The sequence below is a fragment of the Manis javanica genome, chromosome 1, assembly GCF_040802235.1.
Source record: "Manis javanica isolate MJ-LG chromosome 1, MJ_LKY, whole genome shotgun sequence".
Lineage (NCBI taxonomy): Eukaryota > Metazoa > Chordata > Mammalia > Pholidota > Manidae > Manis > Manis javanica.
In genome coordinates, this window is record NC_133156.1 from 98793860 (window position 1) to 98811174 (window position 17315).

General features: G+C 39.0%; 1 long non-coding RNA gene across 4 annotated transcripts in view; it reads right to left on the reverse strand.

Moving 5' to 3' along the window:
* Nucleotides 1-17315, reverse strand: part of LOC108384545 (uncharacterized) — a 758195-nt gene that overhangs the window by 611693 nt on the left and 129187 nt on the right. The gene's annotated exons all lie outside the window — the stretch shown is intronic.

Here is a 17315-nt window from a genome sequence, read left to right on the forward strand (position 1 = left end):
CAGAAGTGGAGCCTCTTCAAGTTATCCTTGAGATCTCACTCTATAGCTTAGCTCTCCAAATATCCAAATCCTAACACCATTGAGTTTTTAATTTTGACCTATGTTACCTAGTCAGATCTGCAGAAAAACAGGAACAAAAAAAAAAACCTCCAATAGGTGAACAATGGTTAGAGGAGCTCAGATAATGATAAAATACAAGGATATTGATCAAGGATATAACACAAGTCCCTCTGCCCTACAGGTAGTGGCTACTGATCAGGGTCCAACCAGCCCAAAAACAACTTTATTTCTCCTTTCATATGAAACCTTGCTTGTGCATAGTAAAACTCCATTACAAGAGGAGATTAAGTAAAACATAACATGGGGAGGTTTGAAGTATACTTCAAGAAAGGTGATACTTGAAAAAATTATTCCCCACAAGTTCCTCCACCAAGAACATCCAAAGGTGCAACTTGAGATGGGGACCAGCAACAACAAAAAGAGCTGGGAGGCAGCACCACCGAGTGGGAGCTCGCGCGTACCAGGCAACACGCTGAAAGCTTACCTGTCTGTGTCATCACTAAAACAACTCGGTGTGTCAGCAGCTGTCACCACGCTGCAGGTAAGGAAATAGAGATGGAGAGAGACTAAATGGCTTCCAAGGTTCCTACAACTATCGGAGCAGCAGACATGCCTCTGGGGTTTTTTCCTGCCTCCAGAGCTCATGGTCTTTTACACTTTTCCATGGAGCCTCCAGAATAAATACATTAACATATGGGAGGAATAAAGCACTGGATCTGGAGTCACTGGATATGTGAATCTAAATGCTGGCTCTGCCGCCTGCCACAGGCAGGTTACTTAACATCTTTGAATGGCAGAGTCCTTATTTTAACACGGGATGTTTTAAGAATTAAATAGGTTTACATAGAAAATAAAGTACCTGGCATGTAGTAAAGTCTACAATTATTATGTCCCCCAAAGTGTTCCTCATCCTTAGCCATTTAGAAGACTTGTAGAGACTCAAACTTGACATATATTTTAAAGTGCTTGCTGCCATGTTAGACAATGAAATAACAAGTACCATCAATTACTTAATTATCTTGTTGGAAGAAAGATGACATCATCCACAGATACACTGAAAAATGAGGTTGGAGAAAATGTCTGGTGTTTTACCTTCCCCATGAACACACCAAACAGCTTGAAAAAAATTGACAAAGATTCTTATCCTCCTAGTATCAATCCAATTAATTCCAACAGAATTTTAAATTAACATATACATTTCAATTCAGGGGCATTATTTCTTTTTAACTAATGGTGTATATCTAGGATAATATTCATGAAACAGTACAAATCTTATTTAGCCCAGTCTGCTTCTAAGCTGGGTGACGTGCAGGGCTTTCTGAATTTCAACAGCACAAAAGCCAAAAAAGGTTAATCCTGCTTTAGCTGCCTAGACATTAAAAGCTGATCAGCTGTTTCTGTCCTTTTGTTCTGCCCCACCTGCACAAATTCTCCAGGCTCCATCTAACTGTTTCAACGTGCTGGGTGTCAGTAGGGCCTCAAGCTAGTGACACGAAGGGACTTCACTGAGAACATTCCATCACCACCCCTACCCTGCACACGTGTGGTGCTGCCAGGGGGCTCACACATGGTGTCCAGAAACTCAGATGAAAAACCCACCCATCTGTCCCAGCTTTGTATTGTGTAAGGTCTTACAAGAGTTTGAAAAACCCACCCATCTGTCCCAGCTTTGTATTGTGTAAGCTCTTACAAGAGTTTGTATATTCTCCTTATTTTTGTCTAAAAACAAAGGATGAGAGAAAACAAAATCCGATTTTTGCTTTTTGCAATAAGAGTTTTGCAGGGTCATAGGCTGGGGCTGATAAACCGCAAACCAAAAATGCCCAGGAGCTTCAGCACTCTAGGAGCCAACCCAAGAAGAGCTGAGAGAAGAGAAGGCAAGAAAGACAGAGAGTCACAGAGAATTCTACACGTGGGTATTTTGCTGCTATCACATAAACAAACAAGCAAAAATATAAATGAACAAACAGGAAATCATCTGGTCTCCCAGATGCATTTTGCTGATTAAAAAAAAAAAAAAAAGTAGGTCCAGAATTGGGAGGGAGGGGGAGACTCAAGTCCCTTTAAAGAGACTCAAGTCTCTTTCAAATAAAAAAAAAAAAGGCAGGCCTTCTTTTGACCCAATTTCCTCTAATTATGATTTTCTTTCTCTCTTCCACATATTTCCTTATTTCAAATTCTGCTTTATAGGATTTATTATCTATAGGCTCATGGGCAAGTTATTTAAATGATCTGTCCCTTATGTCCTCATCCATAAAAAGGAAACTTTAACTGAATACCTATAAAGAATGCTGAATATACAAGGACATCATGGGACCACATATGTCTGCAGGCCAGGACTGGTCGCCACACCTTGAGCATGTCCCTCGGGAGGCAGGTTTCCCCATGCAGCAGTTCTAGAGTGGGGACTTTGAGCAAAGGAACTGGAGATAGCATGGAGTCTCCTGAGGAGGGCTTACGGATGTCAGCTCAAGGTTTTGGAAGTAAAAATTTGAGCAGGTGGTGGCAGAACTTAAGGGAAAAAAGGGCCTTGAGAGGTGTCCACTCCATGGGGGAGAAACTTTGTGTTGGGAAAATTGAGCATTCTTGGGAGGGAGAGGAGAAACTGCAGGCCAGAAGGTAGCTCACACCCAGTGAGTGTGACAAGCAACAAGAGACTGAGAATAAAGAGCACTGCTGTCGTAGTTCTGGGCCTCTGAGAAGCAGAAAGCAAGATAGGATTAGCTATATGAAGATTTAGTGGAGCAAACATTGTGAAGGGCACAGAAAAGAAAGCCAGAGAAAGTAAGGGCCACTCTTGGGACTGCAAAGCAGATCTGAGTCCTGTGAAGGAGAGCAAGATGGAAGGAGGTTGGGCAGGAAGAGTCCCGGACTACAGTGCAGCTGCAAGAAGTTCTTGGCCAGGCCAATGGGAAGTAATGAAGCCAAAGGTACCCATCAGAGGAAACTTGCAGAGAAGAGGCTGCGTTAGTCCCTCACTGTGCTCAGTCTATTGGCTGAGAGGAGCCTATGGAAAGTGAGGCTCCAGAGGGAACATGGTGGGGGATCCCGAAGGATAGCTGCCGGCCATCAGTCCCTTATGTTTCCACAGCAGAACACCTGAGAGTTCACTTTAATGGCCACCCACACTGCTTGTGCTGCACAGATTTATTCTGTACCCAGGCTTAGGAGCAGCTCCTCCATGACGGTTGGTATTTCTTACTCAAGGAGGTTAGTGGGGCTCACAACTGATTCTCATTCTCTCCCTCCTCCACTATCCATTCTAAATTTCTGCACCCTCTACTATCATCTAAGGAGATCTTGGAGGCTTTATCTGGTAGTGTGACCCAAATTTTCATTCCTCTAGGGAATCACACCTTTCTGGGCCTCAAGTGGCTACACACATTAGCAAAAAGGTGCCACATACACTCCTCCCTACTCCCCCTGCTGGTCAGGGGCACTTACCCCTGCCATATGGATTTTCCTTCTTGCCATCTGGCCTGTGGACACAAGTTGTTCAAAGTGCTTTGGCAACACATGAAGCTTGAGCTTAATAGGGCCTAGAAGGTCATCCTCTTCAACCCTGCAAGCCCAGAATTTCAGGGACAGAAAGCACAAAATCTCCAGTGGGTCACGAGGAGTGATGGTAAGTGGATCCACTCCTGTGTCCATCCCTTATTTTCCAGACTCACATATTTTTCTTACTGGGGACATAGATAGAGAGGGCTCTGATTTCATGTATGTATGCATCTTGAAGGACAGTACCCCTCCCTTCCATAGAATTGCCTCCGAGCTAGTGCTTTAGCCATGCCCTCTAACGGCCTTGCCGAAGCTCTTTGAGGTCAGCTCCTAGGTCTCAGGCACTATGGTATGTGATGAGATGAGTGGATCCTATGATCATAATCCTACACCCACTCCTCCTCTGCTGTAAAGTAGGATACTGGTCAGATCTGTGTCTGTCAGTCAGGCTTTCTGTGAGACCCTAGATAGTGGTGCTGGCTGAGATTCTGCAGACAGGAAAGGCAAACATACCCAGACTAAGTATCTGTCTCTGTGAGGATAAACCACTGGCCCTGCCTGGACAGGCCCATATGGCCACTTTGCCACCAAGTGGCTGGTTAGACTCCTCAGGGCATATGCTATATGGAGGGTGCAGATCTGTCTCTCCTGAACACAGGTGGGGCACTCAGAGGCAACCCAGCTTACATCTGAGGTGCACACTTCACTGTCACCACTCCACCAACACTGCCAAATGCAGTGTGTGACCCTGGGCACGTGACGTGGCCTTGCCCACCTGTTTCTTTCTGTGAGTAATAAGGCAGGTTGGACTAAATGTTCCCTGAAATTTCTTCCATGTCCAACACAATGAAATACTATGATACAAAGATCTGAGATATTAGTGAACAGGAATGGGGTGGGGTCCATGCACAGCTAGCCCTCCCTTGAATTACTTATTATTGTCTGTTGAGAACTATATTGGCAGAAATCCACAACAATGTGAATTGTAAAATACTTGAGGTTTCATTACTTTCAAGTAAGCTAGGCTAGTGCCTAATAAAAAACCTACTTTATTCAAGAGAGAAAAATTGGTTTCTTTTTCATTTCACTAATTTGCACATGAGAGGATTGTTTAAACAAAAATCATTCTTTAAACCTCTGCCTCCTCCTCCTGCCTCAAATTCAATACCTAGTCAGGTTTGTAATAACCACCAGGTTTGCAGGGCCCTTAGTCTAAATCTTTTAGGATAAAGTATCACCAGGGTGAGAATCAATGCAGTAAACTCCACATTTTTACTCATCACGACTGAGGTTTCAGGGCTTGAGGCCAGTTAAGTTTCCAGCTCACTCTGTCCCTGCTTCTTCTCTTCCTATGAACTTCTTGGTTACTCTCATCCAGTTTGGCCTTATATAAGCTCTTTCACTTCTCTGTAACCCTGGTCAGTTTCCTCACCTAAATTGGATATAATTATGTCTAACTCAAAGTTGTGAAAATTAAACGAGTTAATGTACAGAAGGTGGTTAGCCTGGCTCTGGAGTGTGTTGTACTGAATGCATCATCATTCTATTTTGATTTGCTGATTCCTTAATTGTCTCATTCACTGCCCCCAGGTTGATAGGTGTCCTCAGGTCTATTTGCCTGGGCTGAAGTATCCTCATCATTCTGAGTTCTCAGGAGGACGTTCATCTTCATTCCATTGTTCCCCTGTTCTCAATGTTGGCATTTGACGTGTGTTTCAGCCTTGGTAATTTTCCAATGCCAAGACCTTGTGTCACCTTCATGACTCCAAAGTGAGAGTGCTTAAAAGAAGTTTGATTTCAAATAGTTTTAATAGTCTCCCCATTCTTATACTCAGAAACACAGTCACTTCGGCGTTCATTATAACTGGCACAATCTACGAAGGAATACTTTGTGTTCCCAACAAAGATGAGCCATAGCTCTGACTTGATCCAAAGTACCAGAGTGACTTGGGGGTAATGTCCAATGTGTGCTCAAAGCAAACAATTTAATGAAAACTGTTGTCCCAAAAAGAAAGTTACTATAAAATAAAAGTCCATATTATTCCTTTCCCCAAATTTAAAACCAGTTCCATCAAAACTCTTAAGAGACTGCTTTGGATGGTATTACCTATTAATATTGCAGGTGATGATTTTTAAATTTTCTTACCACTTGCTTTGATTTGTGAGGTTGTCAGGTTTAAACATCCCAAAAATCATAGGTAACAGAGCCAACTCAGAGCAGACATGCAGTTTGCCAGTGATCACAGAGATGATAGACTGGTTCTAAATTCTATGTTATTTAGACTAGATTGGGATCAGCAACTTTTTCTGAAAAGAGGAAGATAGTAGATATTTAGGCTTTGCAGCCATTTATGGCTTCTGTTGCATATTCTTCTTTACTATATTTTTTACAACCCTTTAAAAATGTAAAAATCTTAGCTTACATGCCGTGTTAAAACAGGTAGTAGGCAGGATTTGGCCGAAAGGCCATGGTTTGTCAACCTCTGGACTAGAACAACCTTGCTGATGCATTATTTGATTTTATTTTTCTCCCTGACCCACAAACCAGATAAAATTCAAAATGTCTTCAAGTTTTACAACTAATTTTTGTTTTTATTTGAGGCAGGTGGTTTGTTCAATAGCAATTACAGGATTTTGGACTCACTTTCATAGTTAATTTTCTTCCCAAAGGTTTAAACAATAAATTTAAAACTTATAGGTCTCTAAACTAAGAGATCCTTCTGCCTAAAATAGTTAAATAATTTGACTATACTTTTATGAAGAGTAAAACATGTCAGTCTAATCCCTCTGATTTAAAAATATCTTAGGTAATCTCAACTTCCAAAGAGTTTGTATGGTGTCCTTTATTTCCAAAACTTTCTGGATATAAAAGGAAGAGAAAATGGGGTTTATGAGCTTCTTAAGCTAAACATCACTTCTTGTCAGCACTTTGAACATAACTAGTGAGTCTTTCTCTGAAAAATTCATTAACCCATATGAATAACACAAGAGAAATCAAAATAAATATAAAGAATTAGATTCTTTCATCAACATTTACTTGTCTGTTTGCCCTCATGACTTTTTTAGGGGCTAAAGATCATTTTTCCATGTTGAATCAGAAAAAGCAAACAGGAAATCAATGCCATGTTAATAAATACAAGGGTCACCCCCTGGGTGAAAATAAGCTGTTTTTCAAATGTTATTGGCCTTAATCCGTTATGGGAATTGCTCTTCTTATGTCCTAGGGTTATAGAAAATGTGGAGTTTCAGTAAGCCAGATGGCTAAAATAACCTTGTTCATAATTTATTCCATATGCTAATTGTTTTACAAACCCACTCATTTCTATAACCAGGTGGGTCAAAATCTTTTTGGCAAAGTGTTGATAAAAAGCATATCCCATGTGTTATACATTACACAATTGGCATCTACACAACAGACAGGGTTCCCCCTTCTCCTCCTTTCCCCTACCTTCCTTTAGAGAATTAAGGGCTTGCTACAGCCAGAAGCTGGATACTCCCTATGTGCTCTATCAGTCCAGCAGGAGCATTTCTAGACCAGGCCACAACTTACAGACCATCTTTACCTGCCGCCATCCACAGCCACTTCTTCATGGGCTGCAGTCTCACCTTCTACTCTCTTTTGCATCTTTACACATTACCTTAGTATTTTCCCCACTTTCTCTTAAATAAAATAATTAGAATACAAACTTGACTTATGAAATAAAGTCATGGGATATAATGTACAACATGGTGACCATAGTTAATACTGTATTGCATATTTGAAAGTTGCTGAGAGTAGATCTTTTTAAAAGTTCTCATTGCAAGAAAAAAAATCTGGAACCATGTATGGGTACAGATGTAAACTAGACTTAGTGGTGATCCTTTTCCAATATATTCAAATACTGAATCATTATGTTGTGCACCTGAAACTAAAATAATGTTGTAAGTCAATTATACCACAATAAAAATTTTTAAAAAGGAAATTACAGTTTGGGCTATTTCTGTAATGTTTAAATTTGAATCTTTCATGTACTCCCATCTAATAACAACTAGATCCTTAAAACATATATAACCTTTCCATAGCCCATATATAAGAAAAAATATAATCCATATAAATTCATCATCTAAATATTTGTTATTCTCTACTGAATTCTTCTTCACTTACTAGTTTTGGTCTTAATTACATTTAGGCTCTTTTTCTAGCAATTTTACTGTCCAGGAAAAATTTAAAAAAACACATACCACAGAAACCAATGGTTCTCAAACTTTTATGTGCACAAGAGTCAAAAGAACAACTGGACAAAGATATAAATCATCAAGTCACACCCAAAGAGAGTCTGATTCAGTATGTCCAAGGTTAAGCCTAGAAATCTGAATTTTAGCAAGGTCTCCAGGTAACTCTGATGCAGGCAGTCTGGACAGGCACATAGTTTAACAGGTTAGGACCCTTTGAGAAACCCTCTGAAAAGTCACTGGGTAAAAGTTGGGCTCAGTTTACTAAGTGATGCCACAAGAGAAGAGTGACAAAATAGTCATCAATTTAAAAATTACAGGTCATACAGGGCAGTGTATTAGTTAGGATTCCCCAGAGAAACAGGATTGTTTATATATACAGTAATTATATATATATATACATACACACACATATATTTATACACAGAGAAGAGATTTATTTTAAGGAATTCACTCATGGGATTGTAGAGATTTGGTGAATTTAAAATCTGATCGGGGAGACTGGCAGGCTGGATGCTCATGGAATAGCTATAGTTTGAGACCAGAAGTAGTCTGCCGTAGCAGCAGCAAGAGCTGGTGTTGCAGAGGAAACATGAACGCAGTGTGTTGCAGAATTCTCTCTTGGTGGGGAAAGTCAACCTTTTGTTCTTTTCAAGTCTTCAACTGATTGGATGAAGGCCACCCACATTAGAGAGGGCAATTTGGTTTACTCAAAGTCCATCAATTTAAATGTATATCTCATCCAAAAACATACTCAGAGAAACATCCAGAATAACATTTGACCAAATATCTGGGCCCCAAGATCCAGCCAAATTGTCATACAAAATTAACTATCACAGGCAGGATACCCAATACAAGGGGCTAAGACTTAGGATTTATGGGTTATATCTTATTACTCTCTGATTATCTGATTTATCAGTTTTCCAGCTTTAGTATCATTTCTAGGATATAACTTCTAAAGTAAAATTCCCATCTTTAATTTGTGAACATACCAATTAACTATTTTTAATGATTGCTGGGCAGATCATAGTCTTTCCCCCACCTCTCCTTCTTTTCTCTTTCTCTTACCCACATTACTCAGAGAGTGATGACAAACATTTCTAAATAATTCCTATGTCTACGGATATCTCAGTGATTTGGGGATATAGTTAACTTCTTCATTTAGGGATCAAAGGCCTCAACTTCCTTAGTATCAGGCCCTGACTAATTGGATAACCTATTTATAAAAAGATTACAATAGGCTTTGGAAATGGGTGTGGGGTATGTGATAGGAACAATGCTGCACATTATATTTTTCCTGGGCTTCATAAGCTTCCTGAAGGGTGGTAAATCCCATGTCACTGTGAGAAAACTGAGCCCAAGAGTGGTTAAATAACTTGCCTAAGATCTCACAGCCAGTTTCTAAGAGACTAAGTTATAAATCTACTACTGTATATTCTGACTTCAAAATCGGCTCTCTCACTCTGCTATAGAGCTATGAAACAATAGAAGTCCAATAATAGTGTGCCATAGTCAACATGGCATGAAAAAAATACAGGGATGATTGATTTACAGAGCATGATATTTAAAGTAGCATAAATGAGCAAAATTTTGCCACACTGAAATGATAAAAATTAGTATTCTAAATAGATGAAACAGCATAGAAGATGTTATGGTAAAACGAAAGTGCCTATTTTAAAGTATTTAGGAGTTACACCAGAATGTAGGGACATAAAGAAGAAAAACCCCAAGATGATGTTCAGGACATATAAAGTCTTAAATACTGACTTTTCTCTACAGGTATGGGTGTTTTGAATTAATGAGTTTGTCATCACTAGATAGCCATCATATCATAATGATACATGGTCTGAACAGCTAGCATTCAACTGTATTATTATGCAACTGAGTTACTAACCTTTTTCCAATCAATCAGCATTTACAAGGCAATAGAGAGCTTGTAGGATTTTAAAATTAAGTTAAGAGCTTAATTCTAAAATAAAATTGCTAGAGCAAGAAATCAGGCAAGAAAAAGACAAGGCATCCAAATTTGTAGGGAAGAAATAAAATTGTCACTATATGAAGATGACATGATACAAAATCAATATATGAAATCTGTGATGTTTCTATATACTAAATTAAGAAAACAGTGCTGTTCACAATTACATAAAAAGGAATATAATACCTAAAATAAATTTAACAAAGAAAATAAAAAACCCATACTCTGAAAATTGTAAGACACTGATTAAAGAAATTGAAAACAACACAAAGAAATGGAAAGATATTCCATGCTCATGGATAGGAAGAATTGTTAAAATATCCTTAATACCCAAAGCAATCTACAGATTCAATGCAATCCCTAATAAAATACCAATGGTATTTTCACAGAACTAGAGTAAATAATCCTAAAATCTATATGGAACCACAAGAGACCATAAATAGCTAAAGCAATCTTGAGAAAGAAGAACAAAGCTGAGGCACCATGCTTCCTGATTTCAAACTATACTGAAAGCTACAGTTAATAAAAACAATATGGTACTGTTGCAAAAATAGACACATATACCAGTGGGACAGAAATAGCCAAGAAATAAACCCATGCTTTTACTTCAAGTATTGTATGACAAAGAAAGCAAGAATATACAGTAGGGAAAAGATGGTATCTTCAATAAATCATGTTGGGAAAACTGGACAGCAAAAATAAACAAGTGGGACAAACTAAAAAGCTTCTGTACAGCAAAGAAAACCATCAATAAAATAAAAAGACAACCTACTGTATGGGAGACTGTATTTGCAAATAATATACCCAATAAGGGGTTAATATCTAAAATATATAAACTCATACAATGCAACACCAAAAAGACAAATAATACAATTTAAAAATGAGCAGAGGACCTGAAAAGACATTTTTCTGAAGAAAAGATTTACAGATGGCCAACGGGCACATGAAAAGAGGCTCAACATCACTGATCATCAGGGGAGTGCAAATCAAAACCACGACATATCACCTGACACTAGTCAGAATGGCTAGCATAAAAAAGGCAAGAAATAACAAGTATTGGTGAGGATATAGAGAAAAGGGACCCTAATGCACTGTCATGTACTGTGGGAATGCAAACTGGTGTAGCCACTGTGGAAAACATTACAGAGCTTCCTCAAAAAATTAAAAATAGAAGTACCATATAACTCAGCAATTCCAGTTGTATTTACCCAAAGAAAATAAAAGCACTAATTTGAAAATGTATACTCAACCCTATGCTTACTTCAGTGTTATTTACAATAACGACATGGAAGTAACCTAAATGTACTTTGACAGATGAATGGATAAACAAAATATGGCACATATATACAATAGAATATTACTTAGCCATAAAAAAGAATGAAACCTTCCATTTTTGACAACATGGATGGACCTGAAAGGTATTATGCTAAGTGAAATAAGTCAGACAGAAAAATACATACAATTTCACTTATATGTATAATCTAACAGCTAAAACGAACAAACAAAACAGAAATAGACTCATAACTACAGAGCACAAACTGTTGCCACAGCGAAAGGGTGTGGAGATGGACAAAATAGGCAAAGGAGATAGAGTGGCACAAACTTCCAGCTATAAAATAAGTCCATGGATGGAAAATACAGCACAGGGAATATAGTCAATAGTATTGTAATTACTTTGTATGGTGACAGATGGCAACTATACCTATTGTGGTGAGAATTTCCTAATGTGAATAATTATTAAATTACTATGTTGTACTCCTGAAACTAATAATCTGTATCAACTATAAATCAATAAAAAAGTAACATTAAAACCAAATCGTTTGTTAGTATCATAACAGTTCCAACTTTTACAACATCATAAAATGTTAAAAATAATACTTGTTTCAAGAGAGGAAACTCTGGTAAAAGCAAGAGAAATTCATGTTTACATGAAAATTTTTCCCATTAGTGTTCTAATAATCAAATCATTTTTATTATCTATTTTGTTATTGCAAGCTAAAAATAAGTTGAACAAAGGTAAATGTTTTCTTATAAACCCTTCAATTTTCACACTCAGGGGGCTCCTCTGTCATCTTTGCCCTCCGCAATGTCATCAGCAATTCCATTACAAACACCAACAAGAAGTAGAAAAACAAATGCCAGCTATTCAAACAAAGCACTTCAACTTTTTCTGCAGAGCTTTGATTTACTCTTGGGGTACTAGTTATAAATTCCAAACATTCCCAAACAATGGGTTGGGTTCTCACTATTCAATTTGTGTCCTTCAATTAATTGACATTATATTTGATTTGCAGTTTAATAACTTGCATTTTGTAAACTCAAGCTTTAAGAGAAATGCCTGTACAACACATTGTAAAATATTTCTAAAACATGTTTTAATATAAGCATATACAACTCAAAATTACTTACTTCTCTTTAACCTTTAGTCTTTGAGATGAGAAATATGTTCTTTTCCATCAATTACTTGAGAGTCAAAATACCGAAACTTTCAGAAGGAAAAGATCTACAGAACCCATTTATAGGTATACCTTTTGTTCTTTGTGACTGGAAAAAATCTACCAAACGACTGCTATATATTTCTTTAACTGACTATCAGAGGAAGCATAAGTCTTTGATATTCCCTTTTAAAAGATATTTTCGTAAGTTAAAACTGTAATTTCTTAAGTCAATGTCAATAAATCTGGGTTCCAAGGACCTCCAAGGGAATCTTTAGGAATTCTCCTTTGCTTTTAAAAGGAAACATATGGGGTTTCCAAGCTTGAGAAACAGCTTTCTAAAGGTGATTACTAGCTAGTTTAACCAAATGTCCTTGTTATTTTGGGGGCAGTTAAGTAGAAAATGCATGCTCTGTACAGATATTCCATATTTTCCTTGTATTTACCTGTATGTTTTAATAATGAAATTTCTGCAAGGTAGATATTGGAGAATATCCAAATGCCACAGAATATGATCAAAGCCTACACAGTTTCAGGAAGCATTGCCTACTAAAAAATTTACTCCACATCACAGCATTAATAGTCTGAAAATTCTTACAAGAAGATTCTATTGCAAATCAAAACCATGATGACAATATGTGAGATACAGTCCAAGTTCTTCAATTGCCCTGGAATTTTGCTGTAACACTGTTACACATAACTTAGCCATTACCTAGTTTCTAGATGCATTTGCTTTGCTTAGCATGACATTTGACTCATTGGGTATTAGTGAGTAAATAGCATGCATGTGTACCACAGGTATATACATGGAGCAGCAGACTTAGAAACCAAGTGTAACATAAAACAAGTATATCTAGCTCTATTCAGACATATACATTGAACGTTGTTTGCTCAATCAGAATTTATTTTTTCATAGAATTGTTAAAGGATTTTACTACTCTATGTGCTCCTTTCCTCCAAGAACTTATTTCTGTCCAAATCTTGGTTCTCTGTGTTCCCTCTTCTCTCTAGCATAGGGTAAACTTAAACAAGATCATCATAAATGTTTATGAACCTTTCAAATTCGCATGTGTATGATTTTATTCACATGAACATTTTTTTCTCTCCCAAAAGCTAAGAGATTCAGTTTGGTCTCTCAAAAGACTGAATAAATTATTGGCTTAAGTCAGCCAAATCAAACTGCCAGTTCCAAATGTTGGCTGGAGCACCAGAACACACATATTTGTGCTTGTGGAAAGTGTCCTAGGGTCACTGGCCAGACCTGGTTTGGGTGTTTGCTTGGTTCCTGGAATAGCACCTTGAGGTAGGTCCATTCTTCTTAAGGGGAAAAAATCCTCTTCAAAAACATCTATTCTTGAAAAATTTAAGAGTTTCATTTATATTCTGAAAATTGTGATTTATTATTTTTACCTGATTTAATATTTTCATCTGTTGTGAAGCAATTGCACTAAGGGTACAATGTGTAAAGCTGAAACACTTATCCATCCAAATCTTCCTTGAGCAACTGTGCTCAATGATGAGGATAAAGAGATCAAACGGATGTATTTTCTCTCATAAGTGCTAAAAGCTACTGCAAGAGACAATTATATAAACAGATAATTAGAGGACTACACAGTAAGAGCTGTAAGGATATGTGAATATAGTGCTGTGAACGCAAAGGAGGGAAGGATTTTCTCTGTGTGTGTGTTGTGACTGTTCCCTATTACTGGAATGTCTTCCAAGAAGTCTCATGAGACAGAGGCAGCGCAGTGTTCAGAATAGGCATCTGCAGTATCACGCAAGGATGAGGGCTTCACCGCATTGGCATTGAATAAGGTGCTGATTATGTAAGTATCATTACCTGTGTGTTGAGCTTTGACTATTTCTAGCGTATTGCTAGGAACGGAGGCTTCTCAGTGATGGTGCCAAGGAAACTGTTGGAGGTTGCCAGTCATTTTAGAGAAATGCCACAAAACACTGCATGCCAGATGGCTTCTGATGAAAGTGATGAAGGTTCACACTTCCAATTCCATATTTGGTCCTTCCTTCCTTCGTTCTCTTTTAAATGTTTAAGGGAGTACAAACTCAGCCTTATTCTACTCTTGCCACACAAAATCCCCATTATTCTTCCTTCTTTTAATAAGGTCCTGGAGAGACAGAGTCAAGTTAAATACACTTTATTCACAAAGCCTCAGAGGCCCCAGAGGCTTGTCTCTCACTGAGCCAGGCCTTTTCTCTTTACCTCTTCTTACTCGTGACTGCCAGAAATGACGGTCAATGGAACCCACTTAGGATGGCCTGCCAGGGACTAAAGTTTCTGTGATATATGTTCCCATTTCAGCACCTTATGGAAGGGGAAAAAAAGAAATGCCAGGCTGGAAATGTTTTATAATGGTTCTGCTTGGTGGAAGTTCATCTTGTTTCTGTTGAGGACACTCCCCACAACCACAACCCAGGCCGCCTTTTCTTTCTTGGACCAGTGAATAATATTAATGGCAATCACTTCTTCTCACTCCTCCTGTCCCTGGTAGTGGAGTCTCCACTGGAGGAACAATCCTGTCCATCTCTCCCACTTTTCTCCCTCTACCCCAGGGAAGTGAAAGGCAATGGAAAATTAACTAAGCCTGCTTCTCCTGGCATTTTGCTCCTTCCACTCTGGGAGCCAGGTCACCACCCCTCCTCATGCCAGTACTGGGTGGGTGAGGGCACTTAGTCTGGGTGCACCCTCAGCAGGCTATCTTGCCTACAGTCATACAAACACCATCCAAACTAAGGTTTTGTATTACTAAAGGTGACGTCTTGGCTCTCTGCTTGTCATTAGGTCTTCTCAACAAACACCTGCAGGTGAGAAGTAGTGATATGAACTCCAAAGAGAATAGCATTAGGTTGCTTTCTGTTCTTTGGCCTTGAGGTGTAGGAGGCCCACCTGGAGAAAGGGAAATGGCAGCACATTTCTCAATCCACATTGAGGACTATAAGGAAGCCCTGAGATGGAGCAGAACAAGTCAGGAAAACTCCTTTTTTTGATGGCTTTAACTTAATTCTTATCCTACTGTGTAGATTTAAAAAAAAAAACATTCTGACATTTGGATATTTGGGGCACATTACTGCCTTGGGTCTCCCCCTTCTTTCCACCTATCATGTCCAAAAATCCCTCCTAAAGCTTTCAAAGAAGTGTCCCCTATTCTCTAACAGCCAGAGTGAAGTCTCCTTCCCCTAGTTTTCCATCATACTTGCTCTAAGGGCATTTGAATAAATGAATGAATGAGTAATAAAATAAATGGGATCTCCCTTGCTTGCCCATCTGTAGAAGAGAAATGGAACCTCCCCTGATCTTCAAAGTCATTTTTCTGCCCCCACTGAAATGCCTCAGGGGCAGCAGAGACCTAGAAGTTCCTCATCTAATTGCCTAATAAGCAGTGTGAAGAACAAAGCAGCTCAAAATATGCAACCTGATTTCCATCACACTGGACTTTGCTTTGCAGTCGTAATACATCTAGATTAGTATAAGGCCTGTAACATTTAGACTTGGAGTCTTTTCATTCAGGCCAGGTAGCTGGACTGCCCAGCAGGAGACCAGGTCTCCACAGGCACAGGATGGTGAGGCAGAGGGCAGTGTTCCAGGCAATTTGAGGAACAGAGGATGAGCTTGGCTAGAAAAGACCTGAGAAAAGCGATTTTGATGCCTGGATAACTGCCCCCGTTGCTTGCAAGCATGCCAGTGGAAACCTGTCCCAGAGGTTCCAAGCTTACAAAGTAAAGTGATTGAAGCTCAATCCAGAATGAGGGGAGTGAAGCAATTAAGTAGGGAAACAAGTGGGGACTTTGCCTGGAGCAACTTCAGTCCCATCAATTGAGAGAATTTACTTGCCCTCAAAGGAAGGTTATTTCGGCACCTGGCAGCAGAATTCTCAATATATGAGCTTTGCAGTCTCCTTTGATCTGCACTGACTAGTTCCTGGATCATCAAGCAGGAACTGAGAGTAGGAACATGTTCTCTAACTGCACTTGGCCCATGGGCTCTGATCAGCTCTGAGGGCTGCAGCCTCCATGTAGTCAGTCTACTTCATGTATAGGTTCACTCATTAGGACTCCCCTCTAAAAACCTAACTGGGCAGAACTTAGTTGCCACTAAGGTCAGACTACATCTGCATCAACCTTGCAGGTTACCTTTAGCTTCACCAGCCTCTTTCACCAGCCAGCCCTGAAATGATACGGTGCTACTCAAAGAGACTCAAGGTACTATTTTTTCTTTTTGGGGAAGGAGAGGATATTTGGGTTCAGGCAGTCCTGAATTTAAATTTCCATTGTGTGAGCCAGAAAAATAATTTCACTTCTCACCTTCCTCATCTAAAAAATAGAAATAGCAAGACATAATCTTGTAGAATTGTTATAAGATCAATAAAATATTTTCTATCCATGACCTGAAGAGTAACGGATATACACTAAGTTTAGAAACAGTGATCAATCCTTTCCTTAGCTATCTCCCTGAAGCAGAACCTGGATTGTTGTTCTAGACAAACAGTTCCATTCTAATGGTATGCTCATGAAAGCCAATTGTTAAATTTTCAGGAATTTTGTAAGCCAGATGATATGGTGGGAGCTAGAAATTGGCCAGAGTGAGAATAGTCACATCACAGAAATCAGCACACAGTATAAATCAGGCCTTCTACCCAGTGGCCCAGAGATCTGGTTTATCAGCATAGCATCGAGGTTCTCAAGGTGTGATCCCTGCAACACCAGCAACAATGCCATCTGGAACCTTCTAGAAATGCAAATAACCAGACACACCCCAGCCCTAATGAATCACAAACTGTAGGGGTAGGGCCCAGAAATCTGTTTTAACAACCCCTCCTAATGAGAGTTATACCTGACATGTTGAATGACTAGTGGGGAGATTAGTATGGCTAGAATGAAGCCACAGGCAAAGTGGCAATAGGATATGGAGTGGTGGTCGTGAGCATTGCAGACCACTGTAAGGATTCTGATTTGTGCTCCAAATGATAAGGATACCACCAGAGACTTCTGAGCATAACAACATAACATCTGAAATCTCATTTAAAAGGATTGTTCTGACAGCTGTATTGAGAACAGACAGGAGGGACAAAGATGGTGAAAGAAAAAAAAGAGAATGGCTTGGACCAGGATGATAGAGG